We start from the raw sequence: 8224 nt of genomic DNA on the forward strand, positions 1-8224 counted from the left end.
TATTTTCTCCTGTGTTATGTTTTGTTCTGTTTGGATTTTTCTCATTTTAATTCTTCTATGCAACAATGTGATTAATAAGGATGTATATGTGGAACCCATATAAGATAGCATGCCATCTCAGGGGGGGAGGTTGGTGGGAGGAGAAGAAAAATCTAAGACTTATGGAAGTGATTGTAGAAAACTGAATATAAATTAATTAATAAAAAAGAAATTTAAAAAAAGAAAAAGACAAAATTCCATGATAGTGACACTGAGAATGATCTCTTCTAATAATTACTATTAGGAGTCACCTAACAAAACTACACAAGCTGTTTGATAAATCAGTATGGCAATTATAATGGCAATAAAAGCCAAGGCAAAGAACAAAAGACATATGCAAATTCTGTGGTGGGAAGAAGCCCCTTTGGGGGCACTCAAAAATGTTGAGACAATACAGTTAGCTTCAGCCTCTATGAGGTCTGATGTTTGCTTTTGAATTTGTAATTTCACTTGTAAGTAGTTTTGGTAGCTTTCTTCAGACCCTCTATTGCCACATCTCAGGAAACTCTTAACACCAAGGTAAAGGGAATTGCTGTAATAGTCACCTCCATTCCCTTCCTCCATCCTCTGAATCATAGACATCAGCTCTGCCACCTTGGACTCTCTGCTTGTCCCTGGTGACTTGGTTGTTGAAAACACAGAATCTCCTGCCACAGTACCAGATGCTTCATTGTAGGTCTATGTTATCAGTATGTGCTGCATGATCCTCTAAAGACAACTTTAAATTTTGGATAAAAAGCATAACTAGATGACTCATGTCTTCTACTGCAGATTTCCTTCACCTTTCTCATTGCCACTTTATCCTTTGCAGTGTAGTGGCCAATCTGAGTCACCAAAACTAATTCATGGTAACCTGGAGAAGAGAGAAGGCCACAATCCCCTATTTTCTTGTATATCTCTTTGGTCCAGACCTTTGGTCCACAGATGGCAGGAATATCAATCACCAATACTCTTCCCCCATTTCATATCCCAGTCTCCAGCTGACATTTTTGAGTCACTACCTGGGATCCTAGCTTGGACTCAAAAACTCTCTGCCCAAGGATAGTATTTTCTGTAGCACTTTTCCTGGCTCCTGTTTTCCCCATCAGGATGATCCTCAATGCCCCAGTGTTTTGATGGGTGTCTCTGCTATCTGTGAGAGGAAGTATTTCTGACACATCTCAACGAGTCCCATTAGATTTTATCAAATATCTTTGATTGGTGCTGTTCCCCATAGCTGCTCATCTTGAACTGTAGGCATTTGGAAAGTAGGGACCAGGACTGTCTCCAGATTTCTGTCCGTGTGGTGGATAGTCTAGTAATTTACTTAATTAGATGTTTAACTATATCCCTTTGGAGTAGGTGAAGTATGATAATAAGTCAGCATTGTACTTTTTGTGACTCTTTTCCTGACTGAACATTATATTTAGGCCCTTTCTCATTCCTCACGAGTCAGGGCACATGGTAGGCAATGAATGAGTGAATGAAAATAGTTGATAAAGGGATTATCTAGAGACCTCAATAGACCAATGTTCTAGTCACCTCCTCTCTAGCCATAGGATCCCACCTGAGATTTTCCTCCTAAGTATTATACTATGACATGACTTCTTTTCATCATTTTTTTCCTGTCCTAATTCTCATCTCTTCAGGGACTTGCTCTCTGTTTTCTATAGTAATAATTAGGTACCTAAGAGATTAGCATTTACTAAGGCATTGTTTATTTATTCAGTCATTCATTCCATTCCATTAAATTCCAATCAACAAACATTTACAGAGCAACACTATATATATTGTCCAATGTTGGATATTGTTTAATAAGAATCCAGTCCTCAATGGTGCCTCTAGTCTAGCAGGGAACATAGGAACACAAATGACTATAACATCCAATAAAACAAGATGTCTCACAAAAGGTTACTAACAAAGTGTATGAGAGAGCAGAGGCTGTGAATGTTATTTCTGTCTTGGATCAGAGAAGACTTTATGAAAGAAGAGTGGCATTTGAATCCTACCTTAGAAGTCGGGTAGTATTTCACCCCTTTGGGGAGCATTTACATTTTGACAGAAATAACAAAATTCAAAACTGAGGGTTTTCAGCTTCCGAACTGACTCTTTTCTAAAGGCTATCCAACTAAGTTAAGTAGGCCATCTATTCCCTCAATTATTTTTTACCTAGCCTTAAACTACTAAATGGGTGTTGCCTCAGATCTTATGGGAAAGAACTCAGCTTAAAAAGTCCAAGGTCTCCCACTGTATTCAGAGCCATCAACAATAGTTCTCATCTATGTCTTGCCACTAGAACCCCTTGACTCTGGGAGAGAGAATGAGGCTGTTGGTGTTCCACAACTCTGTCTCACTTAAATCCAACTCACTTGCAAATCAAGACGTCATCTTGCTGATGTCATGGGTCCTTTTCTAGAATGAGAAATGGAGGACTAACAAGAACAGCAACAAAAACAACAAAATTTTGACTGGTATCTTTGCCTTAACCTAAAGGAATACCTAACAGTGGAAATTTCAAGTATGCTGGCAGGCCAGGGGCAAATTTGTGGACAGATGAAAGCTTTTCTCTGAGGCTGTCAGGTTATACTATGCAGGTGGTTGGTCACCTTCTCTACCCATATATCAGGTCAACTTTATTTCTATGATTGTAGCTGATCATTTACAAGGGAAAAGATGATACACACTCCAGTTCCACTGTCCCTATGCCTCTTAGGAGCATACTGGAAGTAACACATTAATGACACTGTCTCCTTACCTACATCAACATCTCTATCTTTTGCTTGCTTCATCTCCTCTATTCCTTTCTAGAATAAAAAATGAGATTAAAAAAGAAGCATTCATTATATAGCACATTAGAGTTAGAAAAAGCCTTTGAAATTATGGAATCTAACTCATTCACTTAATACAGGAGTAACTATGGCATTTGTCAACATATTTTGGAGAGTTTTCCAGGGCTAAGGCTCAGCAAGCTGGCTGTACCTTAAGATTGGTATAAGAATAATCGTTTATGCTCTAGATGATATCAACCTCTGGTAAAGTGCATTGCTTGAAACAATACCAGTGTTCACCAAGGGATTTAGCTGCCACAATTTTCCAGGGACCTGAGAATCCATCACATTTCTGATGTGCTCACAATCCCTGTTGCTTGTAAGTTCCAGGTACCATATTCTTTTTTTTTTTTTTTTGACATTTTTTTTTTCTTTTATTTAGCTTTTAACATTCATTTTCACAAAATTTTAGGTTGCAAATTTTCTCCCCTTTTATCCCCTCCCCCCCCAAATGCCAAGCATTCTAATTGCCCCTATGACCAATCTGCTCTCTCTTCTATCATCCCTCTCTGCCCTTGTCTCCGTCTTCTCTTTTGTCCTGTAGGGCCAGATAGCGTTCTATACCCCTTTACCTGTATTTCTTATTTCCTAGTGGTAAGAACATTACAGTTGATCCTAACACTTTGAGTTCCAACTTCTTTAGCTCCCTCCCTCTCCACCCCTTCCATTTGGAAGGCAAGCAATTCAATATAGGCCAAATCTGTGTAGTTTTGCAAATGACTTCCATAATAGTTGTGTTGTATAGGACTAACTATATTTCCCTCCATCCTATCCTGTCCCCCATTACTTCTATTCTCTTTTGATCCTATCCCTCCCCATGAGTGTTGACCTCAAATTGCACTCTCCTCCCCATGCCCTCCCTTCTATCATCCCCCCCCACTCTGCTTATCCCATTTTCCTCCACTTTCCTGTATTGTAAGATAGGTTTTCATACCAAAATGAGTAGGCATTTTATTCTTTCCTTTAGTGGAATGTGGTGAGAGTAGACTTCATGTTTTTCTCTCACCTCCCCTCTTTATCCCTCCACTAATGAGTCTTTTGCTTGCCTCTTTTATGAGAGATAATTTGCCCCATTCAATTCTCCCTTTCTCCTCCCAATATCTTTCTCTCTCACTGCTTGATTTCATTTTTTTTTAAGATATGATCCCATCCTCTTCAATTCACTCTGTGCACTCTGTCTCTATGTGTGTGTGTGTGTGTGCATGTGTGTGTGTGTAATCCCACCCAGTACCCAGATACTGAAATGTTTCAAGAGTTACAAATATTGTCTTTCCATGTAGGAATGTAAACAGTTCAACTTTAGTAAGTCCCTTATGACTTCTCTTTGCTGTTCACCTTTTCATGGTTCTCTTCATTCTTGTGTTTGGAAGTCAAATTTTCTTTTCAGCTCAGGTCTTTTCATCAAGAATGCTTGAAAGTCCTCTATTTCATTGAAAGACCAATTTTTCCCCTGAAGTATTATACTCAGTTTTGCTGGGTAGGTGATTCTTGGTTTTAGTCCTAGTTCCTTTGACTTCGATCCCTTAATGTAGAAGCTGCTAGATCTTGTGTTATCCTGATTGTATTTCCACAATACTTGAATTGTTTCTTTCTAGCTGCTTGCAATATTTTCTCTTTCACCTGGGAGTTCTGGAATTTGGCCACAATGTTCCTAGGAGTTTCTCTTTTTGGATCTCTTTCAGGCGGTGTTCTGTGGATTCCTTGAATATTTATTTTGCCCTCTGGTTCTAGAATCTCAGGGCAGTTTTCATTGATAATTTCATGAAAGATGATGTCTAGGCTCTTCTTTTGATCATGGCTTTCAGGTAGTCCCATAATTTTTAAATTGTCTCTCCTGGATCTATTTTCCAGGTCAGTTGTTTTTCCAATGAGATATTTCACATTATCTTCCATTTTTCCATTCCTCTGGCTTTGTTCTGTGATTTCTTGCTTTCTCATAAAGTCCTTAGCCTCCATCTGTGCCATTCTAATTTTGAAAGAACTATTTTCTTCAGTGAGCTTTTGAATCTCCTTTTCCATTTGGCTAATTCTGCTTTTGAAAGCATTCTTCTCCTCATTGGCTTTTTGAACCTCTTTTGCCAATTGAGTTAGGCTAGTTTTCAAGGTGTTATTTTCTTCAACATTTTTTTGGGTCTCCTTTAGCAGGGAGCTGATTTGCTGTTCATGCTTTGACTTCATGTCTCTCATTTCTCTTCCCAGTTTTTCCTCCACCTCTCTAACTTGATTTTCAAAATTCTTTTTGAGCTCTTCCATGGCCTGAGCCCATTGAGTGGGCTGGGACACAGAAGCCTTGATTTCTGTGTCTTTGCCTGATGGTAAGCATTGTTCTTCCTCATCAGAAAGGAAGGGAGGAAATGCCTGTTCACCAAGAAAGTAACCTTCTATAGTCTTATTTCTTTTCCCTTTTCTGGGCATTTTCCCAGCCAGTGACTTGACCTCTGAATATTTTGCTCACACCCACCTCACCTCCTGATCCTCCCAGCCAGAGTTTGGGGTCTGAGATTCAAATGCTGCTTCCAGCCTCAGGGCTTTGGGCGGGGGCAGGGCTGCTATTCAGTGTGAGATTAAATTCAGATGCTCAGGTGAGGGCAGGGCTGCCTCTCAGGCTCAGTTCCCTCAGGGAGTTTATGCACAGACCTTCAACAATGGATCCAGGCTCCTGCCTGCTTGGGGAGCCCTGGTCTGCCGCTGCCCCTCAGCTTCTGTCTCCCGAGGGGGCCCGAGCCATGGGGGCACCCCACTCCCCCCTCGACCCGCCAAGGGGACTCTCTCACCGACCCCCGTCACCTGTGGGTGGAGGTACTTGTGCGGCCGCTGGAGATCCCGTCCCTGAAGCCCGCTCGGATCTGTTCCTCTCGGTGCCGCGGCCACGGCAGGGCTGTACTCAGCTCCCAGTCCCGGCGCCCAGTCCGCAGCACGAAGGACCTTTTACAAGAGGTTTTCAGGTCTCTCCGGAACAGAAATCTCCCTCGCTCCAATGTTCTGTGGCCTCTGGGTGCAGAATTCGCCATGAGTTACTTCTTTGTAGTTGTTCTATGAGTTGTGGGTTCGGAGCTATGTGTATGTGCGTCTTTCTACTACGCCATCTTGGCTCCGCCCCCCCCAGGTACCATATTCTTGTTCCTATCATAGAACCCTGGTTCTGGACCCCATAGACCAACAACGACCTCCAAGTATTGGAACAATACTGTTCCCACAACACTCGTGGGAACACTAACTCAAGACCTAAAAATGATTATGTCTTTGATCCAGCCCAAGATGTATAAAAGATCTGCTTTTAGTTCAGTATGTTAAACCCCACTTCTTAGGGGAAGGGAGACTTCCATTTGCAAATTTCATTTTCCTCTCTCTGAAATTAGTTAAACTGCAGTTTTGTGTCCTGACACTCCTGTCTTTGGACTATGGTCACTCACAGTTCCAGTCTGGTTGACACATTTAAGTTGGGGATAATTATTCTTGCCTAAGTAATCCTTGTGGGTGAAAAATAAAGAGCTTGATTTTCAGGGTAAAATTAAGCAGAGGAACTCAGCAGATAAAATTCAACATCACTTTTGTTCTCAGTCAGGAGGACTATTTAATCCAACCTTACTTATCTTCTCTCCATGCCAGAAAAGGTATGAACCTGAGAAGGCAGTTCATGCTTACCAGTTCTTTTCATAGTAGGGGAAACAGTTAATCAATCAACAAGGATTTTTCAAGTGACTACTGTGGATTGCTCTAAGGTGGAAAATGAAAGGAGACAAACAGGCAACCCAGGAACTCCCCTAGGTGTAGATGAAGTTTAAACAATTGGGTTTCTTTAAATCATTTGAAGAGTTGAGAATTTCCAGAAGACAATGAAAGTGAAAGTATTCCCCAAGGACATGTCTGAGTGATTTTGAGTTCTTTGGAGATCCGGCTATAAGGAAGGCAAGTGAGGATAATAAAAGTACCCAAGAGAGTGACTCTTATTAGCCAGGGTTCTGCATAAGGGTCCATGTGAGGATTGGGAATGTGGAAGGTGAGCAAGGGGTATAGAAGAGGGATGCCTAACACAAACATTAATGCCTTCACAACTCTCCAAAGAATTAGTGCTACTAAGTAGAGAGTTTGGCTTAGGAAAAGGCAAAATAGGCAGTCGCCCTGGATAGGACAAGGGGTATGGCTGGTGGTAGACAAGAGTCTCATTATAATTTTTTAAAATGCATGTATTTTTCTGCCAGAAAATTCATTCTTCTGTGGCCCCAAGTTTTTATATTGTAATGTTCCAAGTCACATGTTTTACAATGAAGTTTCAAGGAATCCAGTGAATTTGTTACTGCTTACTTCTTTCAGTTGTGTATAACTCTTCATGACTCAATTTTGGTTTTTCTTGACAAAGAGACTGGAGTGGTTTGCCATTTCCTTCTCCAGCTCTTTTATGGGTGAGGAAACTGAAGCAAACAGGGTTAAGTGATTTGCTCAGGGTCACACAGCTAGTAAATATCTGAGACCTGAGTTGAACTCAGATATTCCTGACTCTAGGCCTGGTATTCTATCCACTGCCCCAACTTGCTTGCAGTGAATGCTAACACACAAAGACCATTGTTTTTATAACTTGCCTTGAGTACAAAGATGTCTTTTCCAGTTCCTTTGAGATGTTTCCCAACTCCTCAAGCATGTCCCATACCTCTTACTTGTCAATTGTATAGGTGTGAGACATTTTAAGTAATGAAAGAATCCACAAGAGTCCACTTCAAGAGACAGGATGGCCAAATGAGCAGTAACTTGCTGTGAATCTCCCATATCACCTCCTAACAACCATATAATAGGCCCCCACAAGAACAAACACAACAAACAAATCCTGGAACAGCATAACCAGCAAAAAAATGGTGTGAATATTTTAGCTCAAGAAGTTTGAAAGACTGACAAGAAAGATTTGTCTCATACTGGTAAAGGTGGAACACATTCCAGGACAAGACACATCCTAGCACATCAGCAGCAAGTTCCATGTCAGCAAAGCAGTGATAGATCCTGAGCCCCATTATGCTGGAAGAGCAAACATCAACACTAGGACCCCTCACATGCATTAGCATAGCCATGGGAACCAGCAGACTGAAGGTTTGAGAAGCATCACATGCTTCAGTGTAGCTCTGAGCAAATAGTCATTCTTCAGTAGTCAGACTTCAGAGTATACCCAGGGAAATGAAGAAATACCCAACTGGGCCTCAGCACATGCCAGACACCACCATTAAGACTATAGCTCAACACCAGGTAAACTGCTGGACCCCTATGACCTCCAGCAGTACCAGGCACTTCTCACCGCATCCCTTCAGCACAACACCAGACAGGAGAGTTCATCAGGGCTACAGAACAATATTAGATTAGCACCAGGTAAATAATCAGTGTCTGCAGCCACA

At 41.3% G+C, this 8224-nt stretch overlaps 1 pseudogene; it reads right to left on the bottom strand.

The window, feature by feature from the left end:
* Positions 1 to 279: 279 nt before the first annotated feature.
* Positions 280 to 7790, bottom strand: LOC140531837 (GTPase IMAP family member 5-like; annotated as a pseudogene).
* Positions 7791 to 8224: the final 434 nt, after the last annotated feature.

The sequence above is a fragment of the Notamacropus eugenii genome, chromosome 3, assembly GCF_028372415.1.
Source record: "Notamacropus eugenii isolate mMacEug1 chromosome 3, mMacEug1.pri_v2, whole genome shotgun sequence".
In the NCBI taxonomy this organism is placed as follows: Eukaryota; Metazoa; Chordata; class Mammalia; order Diprotodontia; family Macropodidae; genus Notamacropus; species Notamacropus eugenii.